General features: G+C 43.1%; 1 pseudogene; it reads left to right on the plus strand.

The window, feature by feature from the left end:
- LOC111146774 overlaps window positions 1-21350 on the plus strand; it is a 23469-nt pseudogene extending 2119 nt beyond the window's left edge.
- The last annotated feature ends 513 nt before the right edge of the window (window positions 21351-21863 follow it).

A 21863-nucleotide genomic window follows, 5' to 3' on the forward strand; every position in this document is an offset into this window, starting at 1 on the left:
TCTCCTCCTCCTCCTCCTCCTCCTCCTCCTCCTCCTCCTTCTTCTTCTTCTTCTCCTCCTCCTCCTCCTCCTCCTTCTCCTCCTCCTCCTCTTCCTTCTCCTTCTTCTCCTTCTTCTCCTTCTCCTTCTTCTTCTTCTTTTTTCCTTGATAATGCCGAATCTGTGGCACTTTCCTCTTTTGGCCTTCATAAGATTGTATACTCTGGTTTTCCTCTTTGCTCTCGTTTCCTTCTATCTGACTGCTCCCCTTCTGGCTCCCCAAAATAGGCTTCCAAGGGCCAGTCCTTATTTCCCTTTTAATTTTCTTAATGAAGATTACTAGTTTTGTGGAGTAGCACATGACATTAATGGGCTCACTAAAACTATTATGCAATCTGGGCAAAATATTTAAAACACATGTGAAAGCTTGGGGAGGGAAGCAACCCAGGAAGAGGAGGTGCCATGATCCTTGAGAGAAGACAGTAAATGAGATGAGCTCCCCATTCACCTCAGATTATTACCTGAGGCTACTTGTCATTCTCAGCCAAGGGGATAGAGCCTGAGCAGATAGCATCACCTCGCTGTACAGAGTGGACAAGGCATTTGGAGCTGCCGGAGAAGAGGACCTCAGATAAGTGAGCCCCGACATATGCAGGCAAATCTTATTTGCCTGAAGTGATCAGATGACACCTCAGTTGCACCAGCGAGGCGTGGGATTTCAGGATGCCTAGAGCAGTGGAACAGCAGAGAAACTAAAGGGCTGGGCAAAGGTTTCAGCAACTGAAGGAGATAGAGGATGGAGTTCAAGTCTTGCCAAAGTTGAGGGGCCTTGGTAAGATTTTCAGTTAGGACCCCAGGAGGCCTGAATCCTAGGATAAGGACGACACCCTAAAGCATTCTCTCAGAGTCATTACTGTGCCCTCCGTGTAAGGGAAAGATTACAACAGATCGGCAGTAACTTTGCCTGAAGCCAAACCTGGACGGGCTCAAGGTGAGCACTGGTCCTTGATCTACTTGAAGAAGAGAAAACCTTAACTCTATGTGGAGAAAGACAACGTTAACCAATTCAACTGTACCCAAAGAATTCATAGATTGCCACGGATTGGAGCCCACCAATTTAAAGAAGGATTCAGAATGTTGGAGGTATAAAAACTCTGCTGACTCTTTCCTTTTCCTAAATCTTGACGGAGCGCATCCAATCTTGTCATTAACCATGGTGTTTATGTAGTCCCCAAGTCCTCACCATTCCCAGAAATCCAGGCCTGATTTTCTGGCTTCCTGAGGCATACATGCACCTGTGTGTCCGGCTGAACTCTCCAATTCCATACACCCTATACTGACTTGGTTATGATCTCTCCCAGACTTGCTTACCCTTCTTTTGGTTAAAGGTGCCCCATCCTCCCTCATTTTCAGTCCTAAAATTCTAATCACATTTGGCTTTTTCCTGTTCCTGAAAATCTCTTACAATTAACTTGTCTTCTCCATGTTACCATGGCTACAGTCATACATACAGCCTTTGTACCTATTCCTGTGGCTAGCAATTGCATCTTTTTATTTTAAAAAAATTTGAGATAAAGTTTACATACCATATTTAAAGATTAAAATTCAGCAGGTTTTTTTGGGTAGATTTACAAAGTTTCTGCCACCACTGTCTAATCCTAGATCTGGGCTCTGATGGGAGGGTCAGATCTGGGAAATGGGGTAAGATAGAAATAAGGCGGGGTGGGGAGAGTTAGAGCCCCTCCATTAACAGATGTCTGAGCAGCGGGGGGCGGGACAGAAGGACACAAGAGCCCTGGCACCCTTTGTATGTTGAGCTTGTGTGTCTGGGGCACTTTTCTTCTCTTTTTCTCTGAGAGCCTTGTGGCACACTGGGAGGCTGACAAGTTAGGTATTACTCCATACACTTGAGAGAAGAAGAAACGGAGGCCTGCTGAGAGGTGCCAGCCCCCGTCCAAGGTTACATAACTGGTCCCTGCAGCTCTGGGCTAGACTCCAGCCCAACCTGTTTTTACTGGGCCACATTTTTTTTCCAGAGTAAAGAGATTAGGTCGGACCCTATCTTAGGAGATATATGTACATAAATTAGAAAGGATCTAGTTAGAAGTAAGAGCCTTTCTTTTAAAGTTTCCTCTGGCACAGAATAAACTCTGAAATTGAACTTGGCTATTTGAATTCTAGTTCTGCTACTTATCAGTTGAATGATCTTGAGGCTATTGCTGACTGTTTATGAGGCTCCGTTTTCTCACCTGTAAAACTGAAATGATAATAGTTATCTCACAGATTGGCTGCGAGGATCAGATCAGGGACTGCATCCTTAGTGCTCTGAAAACTGGAACAGTAAGGTGAAGGTTAATGGAGGTGAAGGTTTTTCTTTGACTAGCATTGGACTCTGGATGGAATTCTGGAGCTGTTCTCATGCACGAGCTATCTCAAGCTGATGAAATATATTTTTTTAAGATTTTATTTATTTATTTGACAGACAGAGATCACAAGTAGGTAGAGAGGCAGGCAGAGAGAGAGGGGGAAGCATGCTCCCTGCTGAGCAGAGAGCCTGATGCTGGGCTCGATCCCAGGACCCTGGGATCATGACCTGAGCTGAAGGCAGAGGCTTTAACCCACTGAGCCACCCAGATGCCCCAGGCTGATGAAATATTTATTCACTCCCTCAGAAATAAATTTTCATTCTTCATAAACCACCCGGTCTGTTGTGTTCTCGTCCTGAATGGATTTAGACACAGGCTGATGTAACAGTGAGTGCAGGTGTGGAGACTCCTTTCAACCAAGCGTTCGGGGCAGTGAAACTCACTAAGATCCTGTTTTGTTTTTGTTTTTTTTTTTCTCCATCTTCCTGCAGTTTCTCACCTGGACCAAGTCCTGCAAAATTCTGCAGAATGAGCTCCTCTCTGAGCAGGTGTCTCAGTGGGGATAGTTGGAATGATCATAAAGATGGCATGATATTTTGTTTGGAGGGCTCTGTAGCAGGTGAGGGAAGTGGGGAAGTGGAGCTTGGGCAGTGAGGGGGCTCAGTCCATGGGAGATTGGTCTCCCTCTCACTATGTCCTCACGACCCCTCCTTTTGCATCCCAGAGCAGACTGGATCTGACAAGCTGGGCCTGGTCCCTGAACCATCACTTTTTACTTTTTGAGTCCTGTGAACCTCTCTTTATGAGGTTTCTGGACTGAAATCCAGGGCAGCCCTTGGGAGGACAGCAAACTGAGAGGGGGCAGATGTGCCTTCAGAAGCCTCTCTTAATTTTGAGGACACTTGATACAATAAAAATCTGTGACACAATGAAAGTATAGGGACCTTTCCCTTTTCACTGCTTTATCCAGGCACAGGTTCCTTTCTTGCAGCTTTTAGCTCCCGCCAATGAGACCATAGGCTCACGTGCCCGCTGTCAGGATTGACCACTGAGCTCTCCATGAAAAGACTAAAGCTCAGTCAGCACGGTCCCGAGCATGCGCGATGATGGCAGGCTACAGGGCCTCACTTAGCATGTCTGTCCTCATGTCTGCCTGCACTGGGACCTGGCACTCGGCTGGAGCTCAGATACAAAGGGCTGTTTAGGTTTTTGTTTCATTCCAGTCCAATCAGTCTGATTTTTATCCCACTTCTCCCAGATGCCAGGCATGGTCCCAAGCACTAGGGAGGGAAATGGAATTCAAAGCTATTTCTCTGCTTCTCACCTGGGTAAAGCCATTACCATCTGTCTCCTGTGGTATCACAACAGCCTCCTAAATGTGAGTTATATCATGTTCTTTCCCAAAGCAGAATCTCCCAGTGGCTCCCCGCTTCACCCAGAGCAAAGCTCATGTCCCCTCATGGCCCCCTGATTACCTCTCAGTCCTCCTCCCTTTCTGCTCTCCTTTGTTCACTGACTCCAGCTGCTAGCCTCCTCAGAGGCCCAGGTACACACTCACCTCAGGGCCTTTGCACTGAATTGCTCTTCCAAGTCCATATTGTGCTATATTATTCCATGGGGTCATTTCCTTCCCTCTTTCATGTCTTCATGAAAGACATGATGGATCTTCATCTGTTTTGTTCACTGAAGTGTCTTCATCACCCAGAAGAGTGAACTCGGTAAATATTTCTTCAATGAACGAGTGAATGAATGAAGAACTTTGCCATGTAGTATGGGAAGAGAGGAGACATGGCAAGTATGAAATCTCTTCTTCCACTATGGTCCTGTTCCTTTTATTTCCATCTCTTTCAGTGCTGACTCAAACCTATGTTGTGTGGAGGGACGATGCCCACCTGGATCTCCTGGCACCCTGAATAGGGTCCCGTGGGAGGTCTGCCTCTGTCCTTTCATACCAAGTTCTGCGTGCAGCGAGGGCTTACTACATTATGGTCTGTTAGAAGGAGGATCTGAGTCTTGTGGATGCAGGTTGTTACAGTTTGTGGGGTGGTGGTGGTGATGGCTATGGGTTGTAATATCCAGGAAAACAGAACTGAACTCAGGAGCTGCGCACTGAATCTGGAAGTGGGGAACAGAGAGGGAACTCCAGGCAGGGACGGAAGGCGGCGGAGGCTTGGCAGCTGGAATGCATTTGGTGCCTTGGGATTGAGGTTGCCTCCCAAGCAGGGCAAGAACGGTGGTATCTTTGTTACCTGTGGCATGGCTGTTGTTCATCTGGAGGGTCTGGACCCGCCTTCCTTCAGCTCACACCCCTGCCCTGGGGCCTGCCCCCCGGACCTTGTGTCTTGAGCCAGGCAGGTGTCATATTCGTGGATTCAGCATGCTGGCAAACTGAAGGCTCACTTGATGCCTAGAGACCCCCTCCTCAGGTAGCCACGCTTTCCTGACCCTCTGTTCCATTTCTTCTCTGCTGAGGATCTGTGGGCCACTCCATTCTTTGCTCTGGGGTGGACGGATGTTACCCCCTCTGGTCCGGGGCTCCCCACTTACGAGTTTGTAGGTATCTGTTTCCTCCTTCAGTCTGTAAATCCCTGGAGAGCAGGGTTAGGTTTGAATTTGTATCTTTTATCATATCCGTACCTTTAATGTGACTCATAAATAAATTCACTTAGTAATGATGTGTTGATTTGAGGGAATTGTTGAATTAATGGATGCTGCTCTGAGAGGCAGGGATGGGCCCAGAAGAGCGCTCCATTTGACTACAGAGAAACTGTGGGTGCTCCTCTGAAGGGAGAAGGTAATGATGTTCAGCATGTACTATGGCCCAGGCTGTGTGCCAGGTGTCTCTCAGACCTCATCATATTTATTCCTCAGAACAATCCTGTGAGGTAGATCCATTAGAATCTCTATATTTATGCTCATGCTGAGTGCTCCCAACCCCCTAGATTAGACTGATTTAAGCTCTGTGAGCAGAACCTTCACAGCCCTCTGGTCTCAGCCTATATGCCACCTCCTTGGAGAAGCCTCCACGGACTCCTTTCTGTCTAGGCACTTCCTTCCTGCCTCTGTCCTTGTTCACAGTACACAGCTATCTTTCCTTCGAGTACAAAAGAGGGAAAGAGAGAAAGCGCAAGCCTTAGTGGGGAGGGGCAGAGGAGGGAGAAGCAGGCTCCCCATTGAGCACAGAACTCTAAATGGGGCTTGATCTCGGGATCATGATCTGAGCCTAAGGCAGATGCTCAACTGACTGAGCCACTCAGGCGCCCCCCTTCAAGTACTTATTATAAGCCGTAATTATCTTACTGGTTTTTTTCCCTAAGTTTCCCACCACCCATCCCTCTGATTAGTAGCTCCACAAAGGCAGTGGACCTGGTTGTGTTGTCCACCTTCAAATCTCTAGTGCTTAGCAAAGTGCCTGGTGCAGAGTTGGCATACAACACAGGTTTACTGAAGGAATGGCTCAGACATCATCATTTTGCATTTTATTTTGTCCCTGTGAAATTGTAAGGGCTCAGTACATTTTTGATGCTTCAGAAGATATTTTAGTATTTCTCTCCTTTTGTCTGATTCTTCTAAATTAAAAGAGGTATTTTCATAGCTCTTCTTTCCACAAAAGTTTCATGAAAATGATTTTTTTTATTTAAAAGAGAAAATGTATGTAGCACCTACTAACTATATGCCAATCAGTGTTCTGAGTTTCTTACAAATATTAGCTAGTTTAATCTTCATAAGAACCCTATGAGGTAGGTACTATTACTATCTTCATTTGCAGAAGAGCAAACTGAGGCAGAGAGAGGCTACGTAATTTTCCCAAGATCACATAGTCAATAGATGGCAGGGCTAGAATTTAAAGCCAGACAGGCTGGCTCCATAGTTCATGCTCTTAACTGCTCTGTTATATTTCTCTTTACTCCACGAAGGTGGAATTGGATAAAGAAGGGATAATAGAAGATTATTATTGATCGAACTTCTGCTAGATTCCAGCTACTCTGCTAGGTTATCTCAATTAAACCTCCAGAGTAGATATTATCTCAATTTTATAGATTGAAAAATTGTGAATCAAAGAGATTAAGTAACTTGCCCAAGGTTTTACAGACAGTGGCAGAGCTGGGATTCAAATTCTGATCAATTTGATTGTGAGGTCCAAGTATTTCCTGTTCACCATGCAAAATGGCAGCTAGTGAATGGACTGTAAAAGCAGGCCCAGAACTGGTGCCTTGGCTTCCCCTGCTGAAGCATCACATTCATTGCAGGAGACCAAGATACAGTCTCTATAATTTTGCTGTAATGGAAAAGACAGCTTTTCTCATGACAACTGTGGTTCTTCTTTGCATCTCTCTGACATTGGTCTGGCCGTGGTTCATGATGGAAGCAGCCCTCAGTTAGATATCAGAACAGGCAACTCGGCCTCTCGAAGACTCCTTCCCTTGATGGTAAGGTGGGGATACTAATATTCATGTTTCCTGCCTTCATGGACTATTGCAAAGATCTGATGACATTATGCTCGTGAAAGGGATTTGAAGACTGTGTAAGTCCGTGAGAGAAACACAGAGCAGTGTGGTGCTTGAAAACACACTCTGGGGAAGCAAGGACAAGAACCTGGCAGAGCCTGATACTGTGGCAATTTTGAGTGATTTCTCTGTAGGTGTGTACTTGACTTAACAGCTGTTTCAAAGTCATGGTGTTCAGGCTCATTTCTTTCCCATTGGCCCTTCTATCTAGAGATACTTAGCAAAGCAAACATCACCATCCATCCATCCATCCATCCATCCATTTATTCATTATAGACCAGCATCCCAGTTACTGGAGATAAGACGCAATGACCAAAAGAATGGAACCCCTCAGTACTGATAGTGAGTTTTCGTGTTTGTGTACATGTGTGCGTTCCTGTACTTAAAAATGTGTCCAAAGCACTTAAAAACACTTTATAAGTATCTTAGACACTTTTTAAATTTTATCTGCATAGAAAACTAATAGTGAAGGGGTTATCCTCCTATTTTACAGATGAGGAAACTGAAGCTCAGAAAAGTTAAGCAACTTGGCAAAAGGCCCAATGACTAGAAAGTGTGGAGCCAGGATTCATCCTTCGTTACCACTCCAAAGCCTAAATATCATCCTGATGATTGTACTAAACTATATGAATGTAATTGCTTCAAATTTCCCCCGTTTTTCTCTTGGGTTTTATAGACTTTGCTGGTGTTTATCCACTCTAAAGCTATGGGCATCAGGCAGACAAAAAAAAAAAAAAAATTACCTGGGTCTGGCACAGGAATATATTTTAGAAGTTGGTATGTACTGAGCTGGAAATAACACAGGCTTATGATGGAACAAAGTCCATCTTAAGGCATGGATGAATGATGTTTGGAAAGTAGCATTTGAAAGTGGCTGGCATGTTAATGACTTAAAAACCTAAGCTTTTAAGGCTGAGCTGACATATACCTTCTTTGCCTGACTGTATTGTCCCATGGTCTTATCTGTGCTGGTTCTATCAGGACAGCAGAGCCACCATGGCTAGTATGGAGTAAGGGATGCACCAGAGACATTAAATCTTAGGCACTTGTGGGAAATGGTGAAGAAAGCTACGTAAGACTTTCTTCTACTTCTGGTGCTAGGCTCAAAGTTTCTTTAGGTCAGCAAGGCCAGCAGTTGGAAAGAAAAGTTGGATGTGAAGTGGAGAACAGTGAGAACAGTTTGGGGTGCACAAAGACAAATCAAAACCCAAAATGGCAAATTGGAGCTCACAAGGACAGGTTGGAACCCACATCTTCTCTTGCTGCCTATAATTTGGATGATGGGAGTGAACTCCAGAAGCTGGTGCTCTTTGTTACAGAGTTACACATGCTCCTGTTCCACACTCAGAGGAGGAGGGGATCCGGTGGGGCTTGAGGAGCTGCAAGCTGGCTGCCATCCTCACCAACAATGAGAGCCAACATTCATTAGAGGCACCAACATGGGTGCTGGTCCACCAGGACCTTCAGCGCATAATGGCTGCTCTTTCAAATACTGCAGATTCTTCCGGTGACCAATGCTAACTCAGAACCATCAGGGAAGGGAATTCAGGGAAATATAGTTCCAGTGTAGCCAAATTGGCACAATACAGAACGTCCTTACATCCTGATCTCTTAGGAAAGTCCACACAACTTGGCCCTGAATGGGTTCTGATGACATGACACTGTCATATCTTCTGACTTGATGGTATTTCCTTTGGTAGAGAACCCTACCTTATAGCTTTTGTTTCCCAGCAGTGCCCAGTTCTGTGCTAGCAACACAGAGCCCTTTAATGAACAACAGATTGTAGTTGACCCCTCCCTGTCTGCCTCCTTTGTTTAGCAAGCTTAGATTTTAATAATAGTACCCCCTTAGAAATTACTCCATCTATAATATTCTTGACAACTGATTATCTTATTTCATTTTGAGCCCTCAGTGATAGGTGTTATAATTCCTGGAGCCCATCCCCCAATAGCTCTGGCTTTTAGCATTGAGACAATGAAGCTTGATGAGTTTAGAATTTATTGATCTTATAGCATCCACCAGGCTGTTGGACTCATGCATAATCGATTCCAAGCACAACTAAGAACAAGAAAATCACTAATATTTTGTTTTATTATTATTATTATTATAATGCCCTTAGTCTCCTCTAAAGTTCATATTCTTCTTCTTTGAAAAACATTTCACTGTGGTAAAATATGCATAACATAAAATTTTCCATTTAAACTATCTCGAAGTCAGTTAAGCTTCCGACTCTTGATTTTGGTTCAGGTCATGATCTCAGCAGGGAATCTGCTTGAGATTTTCTCTTCTTTCTCTTCCTCTGGCCCTCTCTTCCACGTGTGTGTGTGTGTGTGTGTGTGTGTGTGTGCGCTCTCTCTCTCTCTCTCTTTCTCTCTCAAATAAATAAATAAATAAATGGTTAAAAAAAAACCCCTATCTTGAAGTGGCATTAAGTACATTCACTACTGTCCATTCCCATAACTCTTTTCATCCTGCACAACTAAAAGTGTGTACTTATTAAACACTAACTTCCCATGCTCTCCTCCCACAGCCTCTGGCCCATACCATTCTATTGTCTGTCTCTGTGAGTTTGACTACTCTAATTAACCTTGTTAAGTGGAATCATACAACATTTGTCCTTTTGTAAATTGTTTATTTCACTTAACATAATGTCTTCAAGTTTCATTCATGTTATAACATGCACCAGAATTTCTTTCCTTTTTAACATTAAATAATATTCCATTGTATATATAATCACATTTTACTTAGCCATTCATCCATGTCTTTGTATCTCTTTGATAACCTGTGTTTCACAAAGAACCCAAAGAGAGATTTACAATCTTATCTAGGAGTCTAGTTTTGCTTTCATATTCTTAAATTTACACAGCAAATACAATGTATATTATAATTTGAAGATCCTTAGTTACCCAAATTTAACATAATGGAATGAGATTCCTTCAGAGAGGGAGTCTTGATGAACTGGGACTACAAAAAAGGAGAGGGAGCAGGGAACCTAAGCAAACCATTCAGCAAACATCTGATCATTCATGACTGTGCTGCCTTGAGGGGATCATGGCAAGAGAGGGCGGTCTATCTGAGTTCATACTAGTTCTGTTTTACTTAGGTTATATAAATTTATTAATATTTCACAAAAACAATTTTCACAACCACAGATAATATTTCTTTGGAAAGAATACAACTTTGGAATCAGACTCTTTCTCACTGTGTGGTTTGGGTAAAGTAACTTAATAATGGCAGGTCATATTCATTAAGGGTTTACTGTATGCTGGGCACATTGGCCAATGTCTTACTTTTACTCTCTCATTTATGAAAAGTACATTATTATTCCCATCTTATAGAAGGGATGACTGAGGCACAGAGAAGACATGCCCACATTCACATGGCAAGTAAGTAGCAGAGCTGGAAACCAAACCCAAGTAGTCTAACTGCAGCACTTATGGCATAACCATTACTCTGTACTTGGCCTTGGTGTTACCATGTGCAAAATGGGACAGTAACATCTAACTTTTAGTTTTGTATGAATTGGAGATAAAGAATGTTAAAAAATATTCAAAGTTCCTGGTATGTAGTAGATCCTTTATAGACAATTATTTTGCAAAAAAAAAAAAAAAAACAAAAAAAAAAAACAAAAACAAAAAAAGCAAACCCAACAACAACAAAAAACACATTGCTACTTCTTTCAGGGTTTTGGTGCCCAGTTTCTTTTGGTCACTTAGGGATTCATTAAGAGAATCTATTGTCCCTGCATTCTTTAACTTATCAAGTCATTTAGCATCAGTGGTCATTTGGCTGGTAAAGTGGTTCTCAGTCACTCTGCCTAGTTCTTCCTTACCAGGGTGTTTATGAATGAGCTTGGCACCTTTGGGGGGTGGGGTGATGGGAGGAGAGTGCAGTGAGGTGTCTGTATTAGTTTTCTGAACCTTGGAAAAGCACAGGAAAGATGTGTGATTTGTGTAAAGCTATGCACATTAATCAATGAACAGAATATGCAGGAAGTGTTGGGAACCTTTGCTGTCTGCCAGCTGTGAGGTGTGTCAAAGCCACTGCCCGTCTTTGAGTGCCCTGGCCTCCCTGTCTCAGTGGCCTTCCTGCTCCATGCAGGTATGGCTCTCTGAGAAGTGCTCACTGTCATCTGCGACCTCTGCCGCAGGCAGCTGACAGCCTCAACCAGTTGGACAGGGGCCAAAGTGTGGGGTACGTCCCCAGGTCACTGGGCTGTGATCAGCATCTGTCTACCAAACAGGGCATCTGCTTCTCAGTCCAGGTTCCTTTAAAATTACAAAATTGTTCGAGCATATAAAAATGAATGACTTACAGGTCCCTCCCTGCCACCTGCTGTTATGGAGGCTTGGCTCTCCCTCCCTTCTCTGCCACAAGTGCAATAGTTCACAGGTCTCATCTCATCTTGGAGGGGCTTGTCAAACTTTAGAGTTGAGTTACCCTAGTTGTCTTGTGACTTTAGCTCTCTGACATGCTCCAAAAAAGTCGTATTTGTTTAGCTCATCTAGTTTTTTCTTATTGTTAGGCTGAGAGAAAGATTCCCTGTATCTTTCCACTTACTAGATGAAACGGGACCCCTCCTCGGCTGGGCAGTTCTCACTTGGATTTCTCAAAAGCAGTTGTAATCAAATATCATCTGGGCTGTAGTCGTCTTGAGATTTGACTCTGGATAAAGTCCAAAGAGGAACACGCACAGGACTATCATTTGGTGCTGGTTGTTGTCTCTGAGCATGGCTGGGGCAGCAGCTTGGGTTTAAGTATCTTGCAGCATGGTGGCTGGGCTCCAAGATGGAACATCCAAAGAGCAAGCATCCCAAAGGAGCCAGGGGGGAGCTGCTAGGCTCCTTTAAGCCAGCTCTGACATCATGTGGCATTACTGATGCCACATGTATTTATTTATTCACTGAGTGAGAGGGCTACACAAGGGCACAAATACTATGGTTCCTGGGGTGCCATTTTGGAGACAGGCTACCAGAACTATTAATGACCCATATCTTTTCAATTCCTGTCCCTTTCTCTGCTTTTTTGCAATGATTCTCATCCGAAGGGTATCATGGTATAGTGAATTATTTTATTTTCTTGAGCCTCAGATTCCATCATTTGTAAAGGGAATAATGCTCCCTGGTTACTGTTAGGAGAGATAGTCACTCAAAAATGGTAGTTTTTATAATTGACTCAGATATTTGGAATGCAAGGTACAGGCTCTGTACAAGGCTCTTTACACATGTTATTTCATTTAATGTTCAGAACAACCCTACAAGGGAGGTACTAGGGTTATCCCCTTGTTATAGACGAGAAGAAATCTGAAATTTAGAAAGCTTATATAACTTGTCGAATGTCACACAGTTAGGAAGGGGAAGACCCATGCTTTTCATTACTGTGTGTATAGCTCTTATAGTTTTTCTGTGCATAATTCTTAAATTATGAACAAAATTAGAAACTTTGAGATAAAGGGTTTCATATTAATAATTTTTATATTCTTCCTAGTGCCCTATTCAGAGTTTGGCACAGGGTAGATGTGAAAACAATAATATTTGTTAAGTAGAAAAGAAACTAATTGACAGGGAAGATGGGGACCTAGGAATTCTCAGCCAGCACATTGACTTGTTATACAATTCTCTTTGAGAGAATGTTTTACCTCTTTTGTACCAATTTGACTAAATCCTCAAGGTCACAGAGGATGCCCCTTGACAGCTCCAGAGGTGGAAGGCTGAGATTAATTGTATTACTGTGGTGAAATCTCATCAATTTCAACCTGATACCCAACCCCAAAGAATCTCTACCCTGACATTTAGTTCAGAGAATCTTTGCAGATTTCTAAATAGCCCCAGTGCTCTGCAGTCACATTGCCTATCCTCATAGGACACATTTAGATTTATTAATACCCTAAAAAACCTGTGCCTTGATGCAAATCTCATCTCCATCCCACTTCCCCAATTCTCTGAATCCCAGCTAATTCTTAAAAGCTGCACATCAGGAAGACAGTGATAAAGTCTTCCGTGCAGTTAGAGAGCTAGGTACGAGGGAAAATAATTATTTACCAGGTCACTCTGTCCCCAAAGCACCCTTTGAAATTCTGTTTTTATGACCTGCCGTAATTAGTTTTTTTAAATCAGTCATCTTGAAATGAAAAGAGTAATGATTTCCTGCAGGATTATAAATAGTTATGGAGTGGCTGGCCTAGACCAGAAATCACTGCTTTACATGTCTAATGTTAGATGTCAGGAGGAACTAACTGGGGAAAGAGATAAACAGCCCCTCAGAAAGGAGGCTGTTTCCTGAAAACTCTGTCCAGGAGTGTCTAAGGCCTTAGACACTCTATGGGAATCCTGACATAGGTCATTTCCTTCGTATTCTCCAACTCAGAGTGACACAAGATGCTGTCCAGCATCAACTGGATGCTCACGGATGATTAACACCCTCCTGCCCCCCACCCCCAGGCATACCTCACATGTCTTGATTCAGAATCAAAGTGGAATGAAGTGTAACAGGAGTATCGGGGCTACTCTTCTCTTTTTTGTGGCATCAGTTGTGAGGATAGGTTTACATAATGTCATCTAGGAAATCTGGTCTTAGGGAAGGGTCACGGATTCTCAGAACTAGAAGGTGTCTTAGGATGGAGGTTCTCAATGTGTGGTACACAGATCCATGGGGAATCTGAAACCCTTTCTGGGAATACTGTCAAACCTGTTTTCACAATAACACCAAGATGTTATTTGCCCTTCAGCCATTTTTATTTATTTATCTTTATGGTGTTGACACATACATTGATGAGGCAGAAGCAATGTGGGTGGAAATGTGGCACTTTGGTGCAAACCAAGGTCTTGGGCCCAAACTTCTCTGGTGGTTAGTGCATTCTTTACTTCATGTCCTGGCTGCAAAAGAAGCCCACCTGTTTCACTTAATGATGAAGCAGTAAAAAGTATTCATTGTCTTAAATCTTAACTTTGAGTACATCTGTTTCTAATATTCCATGCAGTGAAATGGAAAGTACAGAGGACATAAAACGCTCCTGATGCTTACCAAGGTGTGTGGTTATCCAGGGGAAAGGCAATCAGGTTGTCGTTGGGTTTAGGAGCAGAACTTGCCACTTTTTTTCCCAAGGAACACCATTTTTCCTTAAAACACACACACACACACACACACACACACACACACACACAAACTGACTAACAAACAATGGTTATTCAGCCTTGGGTATTTGGCAAATTGTTTCTCAAAAATGAATGAAGTGAATCTGGAACTTCAGAAAAAGTTACTGGCAGAATTTGTGGCCATGACAAAATTCACATTTTCAAGTGAAGATTCAAATTTTGAAACTCTTTTTTTTTTTTTTTTGGCACCATGAACCAGATTAACATTAGGAACCTTTGCAGAACTCAGTGAACCAGTATTTTCCAAATGATCAATGCATGATGATGGCACAAAATCAATACATGGGTAAAACATTCATTTAAAGAGTGAGATAGCTCAATGGACTTTAGTGGAACAGAGTTCAAAAAGTTCATTGATATCTCAGGTTCCATATTGTCATTAAGCTTTAAGAAACTATCACTAGCCAAGTTGGGTGTGGTATCAGAGGAGAGTATCCAAAGTTACCTGGAAAGGCCATTAAATTCTGTCACTCCCCTGCTCTGCCTTTTCAAACTGTGTATCTTGTTGAGGCAGAATTATCTTCCCAGGCCCCAGCCAACTGGTGTATCACAGCAGACTGAATGCAGAAGCATGTATGAGAATCCAGAGGTCTTCTTTAAGCCAGACATTAGAGGAATTTGCAAACATACAAAATAATCCCACTCTTCTCACTAAATTACTTGGCTTTGGGAAACATATATTTATTTTTCGTAAAAATGTGACTTGTATTCATATGGAAAGAGCTTATTATTATTTAAATGAATTAATAAGCATTTTGAATTTTTAAGTTTTTAATCTCTAAGATGGTAAATATCAGTAAATATAACCCATGTAGTAAAAGGTCTTCAATAATTTTCAATAGTTAAAGGAGTCCTGAGACCAAAAAGTTTGAGAAACACTAGCCAAGAGAATGAAACCCTCCTTAGGTGGGCCTGTTCAATGGTGCTGCAGTAAGACGTTATAAGGACACAGTGTGTGGGTCTTTGCCATATTTTCAGGCTTAAGATAATTTTTATTAACACTTTTATTTTTGTCTAATCTAAGGGCTAGACATTTGTTTCCCATTGAGTGAGTTCTTATGTTACTGAAATTGCATTTTCATAGGCTAAAGGCAATTTTAACTCATAATCTAAGAAATGGTGGTGTCATATCCTGAGAAGAAGATCTCACTTTGCACGTAGACACACTGATATTTAGAGTACCACTGGAAAGTAGAAGTTGAATTAACTTATATGTCATGAATTGTTTTTTTCTTAAATGTACGAAGTCAAAAATGTCAAGAAATTTCTTATATAAAAGCAGGCAGTGTTTCATGGATCCTTAGTAAACAGCTGGGCCTAAGGTTAGATCCCAGTCCTCCATTTACTTGTTTAATTTTAGCAAAGTTAATGAACCTCTCTAGTTCTAATTCTCGGTTCCCGGAGACTAACAATACTTACCTCTTAGTGTTGTCTTTGGGAGTAAAGTAAGAGCACAACTTGTTACAGAATGCTTGGCCCAAGCTGAGCCCTTGAAAATTCTTGTATAATTATCATGACTACAGGTATATTTTGCATTACTTTCCTATTGCTACTGAAACAAACTGTCATGAACGTAATGACTTAAAACAACAGAAATTTATTTTCTTATGGTTCTGGAAGTCAGAAGTCTGAAATGGGTCTTCCAGCACTAAAATCAAGATGTAAGCAGAACTGGTTCCTTTTGGAAGCTCCAGGGGATTATCTGTGCTGTGCCTCTTCTACCTTCTGGTGGCAGCCGGCAGTCCTTAGATTGGGGATATACCTCTCTGATCTCTGCTTCAGTCACCACTGACTTCTCTTCTGTAGTCAAACCTCCCTCTTGCCTCCCTCTTAGTAAGGACACTTATGATCACATTTAGGTCCACCTAGATAATCCAGGCTAATTCACCATCTCAAGATCCTTGATTTAATCACATCTGCAAAGTCCCTTTTGCCAAATAAGGTGAAATTCCCAGGTTATGCGGATTCGGACATGGGTATCTTGGGGGGAGGACATTATTTAGCCCACTATACCCTCTCATTTTATAATGAGACCACTGAGTCCCATGAGAGGTGAGGATATGCAGCAGTCATGGGGCTGGTCTAGGGTAAGAAAAGGTGAAGCTTTCTTCCTCCACTTCTACCAACTCATGCTTTGGAAACTCTGCCTGAGACCTCTGACCTCATAAGAAGGGCCATTTCTCCCCTGCATCTCCCCCAGAGCTGCCATTTTATATACAAATGCAAGGTATTGGTGACATCATATTCCACAAATCCATAGAACACAATAGGCATGGTGTCCCTTTGAACATGATGTCTCTCTCTCCTCAATGATCAGGGATGGAGAGTAATACATAACAGTTTTGAGGGCATCAAAATCACTTAACATCAAAAGTGAAGATTACATTGAAAAAATAAAATAAAAATTTTTTTAAAAAGTGAAGATTAAACATGGTTTAGTTCATATTTAGTTCATATCCAGGTACATAAGATAAGACCAGATGACCCTAGGCTTGGCCAATTTACAGCATCCCCACTGTTATGTATAATGTGAACCAAAATTTGATGTTCTTTCTCTATTAATAGTTCCTTTGTTCCAGCGACATATCTTTAGTCCCTATAGCCTATTCTGTCTCATCCCACCATCCCACAAACTCACTCCCAGGCTATATTATATATACCATGGTTCCAGGGACCTAGTAACTATGTTAGGATCTGCCATGGTCATGAGTGGGTTCCTAGAGAGACAGCAAAGGGGATTTTGCTGCTGATAATCAAATGCTGTCAGGATTTGAGACTCTTGAACAAGAAGCAAGCAAAAGCCCTCCTTCCCAAACCCATTTTCCCTCAGGTATGTCTTCTGTAGTGGGTTTACCTGGGTAGCCTCCAGTAAAGTATGTCCCAACCCCCGGACCCTATGAATATTACCTGTATGGCGGAAGAGTGAATACTACCTTATGTAGTAACAGATGAGATGAGGCAATGGTCTGGAATCATCTGTGTGGGTTCTATATACCTTCACAAGTGTCCTTAGAAGAAAGTGGGAAAGGGAAATAAGGCAGAGAAGAGGATAGGGACACACGGAGGAGGCGATATGAAGACAGAGATTGGAACGATGTAGCTAGGAGCCAGGAAACCCCCAGGGATGCCCACAGCCAGGGGAGGCTACAAAGGGCAAGGAAGAGATTCTTCCCTAGAGCCTTCAGAGCAAGTGAGGCCCTCCTGACACCTCGATTTCAGATTTCTGGTCTCTAGAATACATTTTTTTTTTAGTATTAAACCATCCAGTTTATGGTAATTTGTTCCAGCAGCCCTACAAAACTAATATATTTATGATGATCTGGGAATAGGCATGCCAGCTTCTTATTAATAATAAAAATAACAACCACAGTATTTAGACTCTTTGGTGGTGAATATCCACTCTGTGCCAAGCACTGTACTAAGGGCTTTACCACATTATCGATCCATTGCACAACCACATAAGACAGGCATCACTGTCACCCACAATTTGCAGGTGAGGAAGGTGAAACTTGGGGGTTACAGGGCTAGTAAGAGGAGGAGCTGAGATGGGACCCAGGGGCTGTTGGACGTTTTCTTGTTGGCCGTCATCAGTACCTCCAGAATTACTCCAAGGACAGCCCATTTCTTTGGGAGGGAGAGTCAGGGAAACGAGAACAGAGCAGAGGGGCACCAACACTGAGCAGAGAGGCCCAGCATTCCCAGGGGCACACTAGCAGTGGCCTCGGGGTGCACGGGCCACTCTTGAACCAGACAGGGCAGGGCAGGGCTTGGCAGGACTGTGTGGAGACGGGGAGAGAGAGCTGGGGTTCAGAGGTTCTCTTGGTCACTGTTCAGAGCCAAAGACTGTTTTCATGGTGGTTCTCACTTCCTGAGCTTCTGCCTAGACTAACCAGGCAGCCAGGAAGCACGTATTTCACACAGGGTGTGTCAGCCAGTGTTGGGGAGCCCTCTGTCCTCTTGGGCAGTCTAAAGAGAGTCTGCCCAGATCCTGGAGAAGTCCCGCTTAGGGCTTGCTTAGGGAGTCACTGCCATTCATGTCGCCTAAAGGCATTCTGAAGCAATTTCCAGTCCCTTCCCTGAGGCCCAGTTTCCCTTTGATCGTATACATCTGGCTCTGGTCTATAAACTCAGTTCAACAGGTAATTAATGCAAACTCAAAGGAAGGGCAAAAGCCAACAGAGCCCTCTTCTACAGCAAGCTCAATTCAAAGTGCTTAGGGACAGCCTGAGCACATTGAGGTTTATGAGATTCCAGAGCTTGCTCTCATTACACCGGTTGTGTTGGGAGCAGATAGAGCTGGGCTCCACAAGAAACTATGCATTTGCTGCTAATTACTTAGGATGAAGGATTTGTTGCATTGGGTGTAGCAGAAACCACCTGAGGATAGACTCCAGTAATTGTTATAACTAAAGGGGATTGAGGGAGCCTCAATCTTTTCCTCCAGCCCATGGCTAACGGTACTACAGGGAGCAAAGTAAATAAAGTAAAGGGCCCCGGATTTCCCAAGTATTTAATCTTCAAAATGACTCTGAAATGAAAGTTATTTCTCACATTTTTTTCAGATGAAGATGTTAAACCTCATAGAAATTCTGTCACTTTATTTGCCAAATAAAACTAGTAAAATGACAACTGAATTCCAACATATTTCCACAGCCCAAGCTGTTTTCACCATACTATGCCAAATAAACAGTAAGATCAAACCATAATGTGACTGCTGCGTGGACAAGAAAGATGGATTGGGGGTACCCGAACATATCTGAATGAAACACATACATTTATGAAGTTGGATATGTAAATTCAAAACACTCCTTTTGTTATTTCTGGTAGGTCAGAGAGAATGTGCTGAATTCCAAGCCAAAATGTCCCCAAAGTAATATTCTTCAACCTATGGGAGGGTTAATGGGCAGTGGCTATTGAAGAATAACAAGTATTTCTGCAGAATACCATCTCCTTGCCTTGGAAAGGGACTCCCTTCTTCAGTCACACAGTATTTATGAGTTTGTAGATGACCCCAACTCTCAGTGATAGGGTCATGGAGAAATAAATATCAATAAGAAACACAAAAGTCTAACACAGGATACTGAGTGATAGGAGATTTGTTTGTCCACCTGCCCAAAGGCAGGGGTCTGGACCAAATGATGTCCTGAGACCAAATGATGTCCTGAGACCATCTTCCGCCCGGACCTTTCTAGATGGCCTCCACTGCCTCCCTGCCAGTTAGTGTGGTTCGAAGTGTGGTCCATGAATCAGGCCTGGTCCACTATGTGGTTTTTACCAGGCCAGGAGGAAATAAGTATAGAAATTGAGAGTGTTTGGGAACACTTACTACAATTTGATGTTCATGCTATTTTTGTTCTATTTTACAAAAGTATTGAGTATGATAGACAGGAAATTTAAATATCTAGTCCTTCACCACTGTTAGAGAAGCCCGTCTGAGCATGAAAATCTGGTTGTGCATAAAGCCCTTTGACCAAACAAAAATAACAAAGAAAATATGTTTTGGATGTACATATATAGTTATTTGACTGTGTGTACTTAAAACCAGATCTATTCAACCCTTCTTTGACTCATCCTTGTTGTTTTTGCCAGAGTCCCTTTTCTTATTGTTCGGCAATAGTGTTTATCTGTTTACTTTCAATGGTGTGGTGAAAATAGTATTCTATTTTCTATATTTTTCTCCAGAAAAAAAAAATCCTAGATACTTAGCAGGCATACCCCCTTCTCATCATCATCTCCCATACTCTCCCTCTGCCTGGCCCAGGAAGCTTACACTGCCTGGAATGCTTCTTTCTCATTTTTGTCTGTGAGCTGTGTCTTCAGTCATCAAGTTTCAACTCAAATATCATTTCCTTGCTGAAGCCTCCTGCCAACCCTCTGGCCTGCTTGAGTCACTTCCTCTGCATGCTCTCAGAGCACGCTGCACCGGCCTGGCTCATGGCGCCCGGTGCCATGAATTACACATCTGTTCCACATTCCACATCCTGTCTCACTCTGCGCACCTGGCCTGAGACCCCTCATGCTTCAAGAATTAGACCAAAGGACAGTTCCTCCAGGAAACCTTTCCATACCACAAATAGATTAAACACTTTCTTATTACAAATCAGATATAATTAATTCATTCTTTCAACCCAAATTTATTGAGCACCTAATATGTGCAAGATGTGTTAGGTTCTAGAGAAAGTTCCATCACTGGAAAGGACAAAGACTCCACATTCTAGAGGGAAGAGATATCACTGTGTTCTAGGGACAGTCAAAGGCCTTGAGTCTAGAGTGGAGAGCAAGGAGGAGAGTGGAAAGAGATGAAGTCAGAGAAGGAGGCAGGAGCCAGACCTCTAGGGCTTTGTTGGCTATGGTAATATTAGAGTTTAGTTAAATGCAGTGGGAATCCCTTTCTGTGCTATTCAGGGAGGGGCCCATACATTGTTCTGCATTCCCATCGTAACTTAAAGGGAAAATTCCACAACTCCAGAGCCCTTGACGTCCTACAGATGAAGGAGAATGTCCTCAAATTCCTTGCTGCTGGAACCCTCTTGGGTGGCACCAACCTTGACTTCCAAATGGAGCAGTACATCTACAGAAGGAAAAGTGAAAGCATCTACAGCATGAATCTGAAGGGGACCTGGGAGAAGCTTCTGTTGGCAGCTCGTGCCATTGTTGCCACTGAAAACCCAGCTGATGTCAGTGTTCTATCATCCAGGAACCCTGGCGGGCGAGCTGGGCTGATGTCTGCTGCTGCTACTCGAGCCATTCCTGTTGCCGGCTGCTTCACTCCTGGAACTTCTTCTAACCAGATTCAGGCAGGCTTCTGGGAGCTGAGACTTCTGATAGTTACTAAAGCCAGGGCAGACCAGCGGCCTGTCACAGAGGCATCTTATGAGTCTACTATCACTCTGGGTAACACAGACTCTCCTCTGTGCTATGTGGACACTGCCATCCCTTGCAACAACAATGGAGCTCGCTCAGTGGGTCTGATGTGGTGATCCTGGACCGGGATGTTCTGCGCCTGTGTGGCACCATTTCCTGTGAACACCCATGGGTGGTCACTCCCGATCTCTACTTCAACAGAGATCCTGAAGGGATTGAAAAGGAAGAGCAGACAACTGCTCAAAAAGCTGTGACCCAGGGGGAATTTCAGGGTGAATGGACTGCTCCAGCTCCTGAGTTCATTGTTACTCCACCTAAGGTCCCAGACTAGGTGGTCTGAAGGCATGCAGGTGCCCTCTGTGCCTAGTCAACAGTGCCCTACTGGAGAGCAGGGTGCTTAGCCTGCAAGGAAGCCTGGTTGGCATCTCCCACTGCTCAGGCCACTGAATGGACAGGAACAAACCTGGGGTGGTCCTAAGCTGCTCTTCCACAAAGGCAAACAAAAAGGAAATAAGGTTGATGGAAAATAAACAGTTTCTAAAAAAATTTAAAAAAATTAAAAAAGAATTAAATGCAGCAGAAATCCACTAGAAGGTTTAAGCAAAGAAGTGATACAATCTGGTTTATCTCTTTCAAAGAACGTTCTGGCTGATACGTTGGGGGCAATGCTGAAACCCCACTTAGGAGGCAATGGCGGTGGTCTGTCTATATGAGGGATGATGGTGTCCTGGAGCGGGGTGGGAGTGCTGGGAATGAGGACAAGAAGAAGGATTCAGGTTCTGTTCTGGAAGGTGGGCTGGCTGCTGGTTGATGCTTTGAGAGTTCTACTGCATGTAATACTACAAAGCTTAATTGTAGGGATTTTGGAGTTTCCTTCAGCTCTGAATTTGGGATTTACTGAATGCCTCAAATAGAAAATATCCTAACTACAAAAATTTCCACTAGGGAAACAATGCAAGTTTGATGCTATGCCAGCCAGAGTGTAGGTGTT

The sequence above is a fragment of the Enhydra lutris genome, unplaced genomic scaffold, assembly GCF_002288905.1.
Source record: "Enhydra lutris kenyoni isolate GAN:26980312 unplaced genomic scaffold, ASM228890v2 scaffoldscaffold14, whole genome shotgun sequence".
Lineage (NCBI taxonomy): Eukaryota > Metazoa > Chordata > Mammalia > Carnivora > Mustelidae > Enhydra > Enhydra lutris.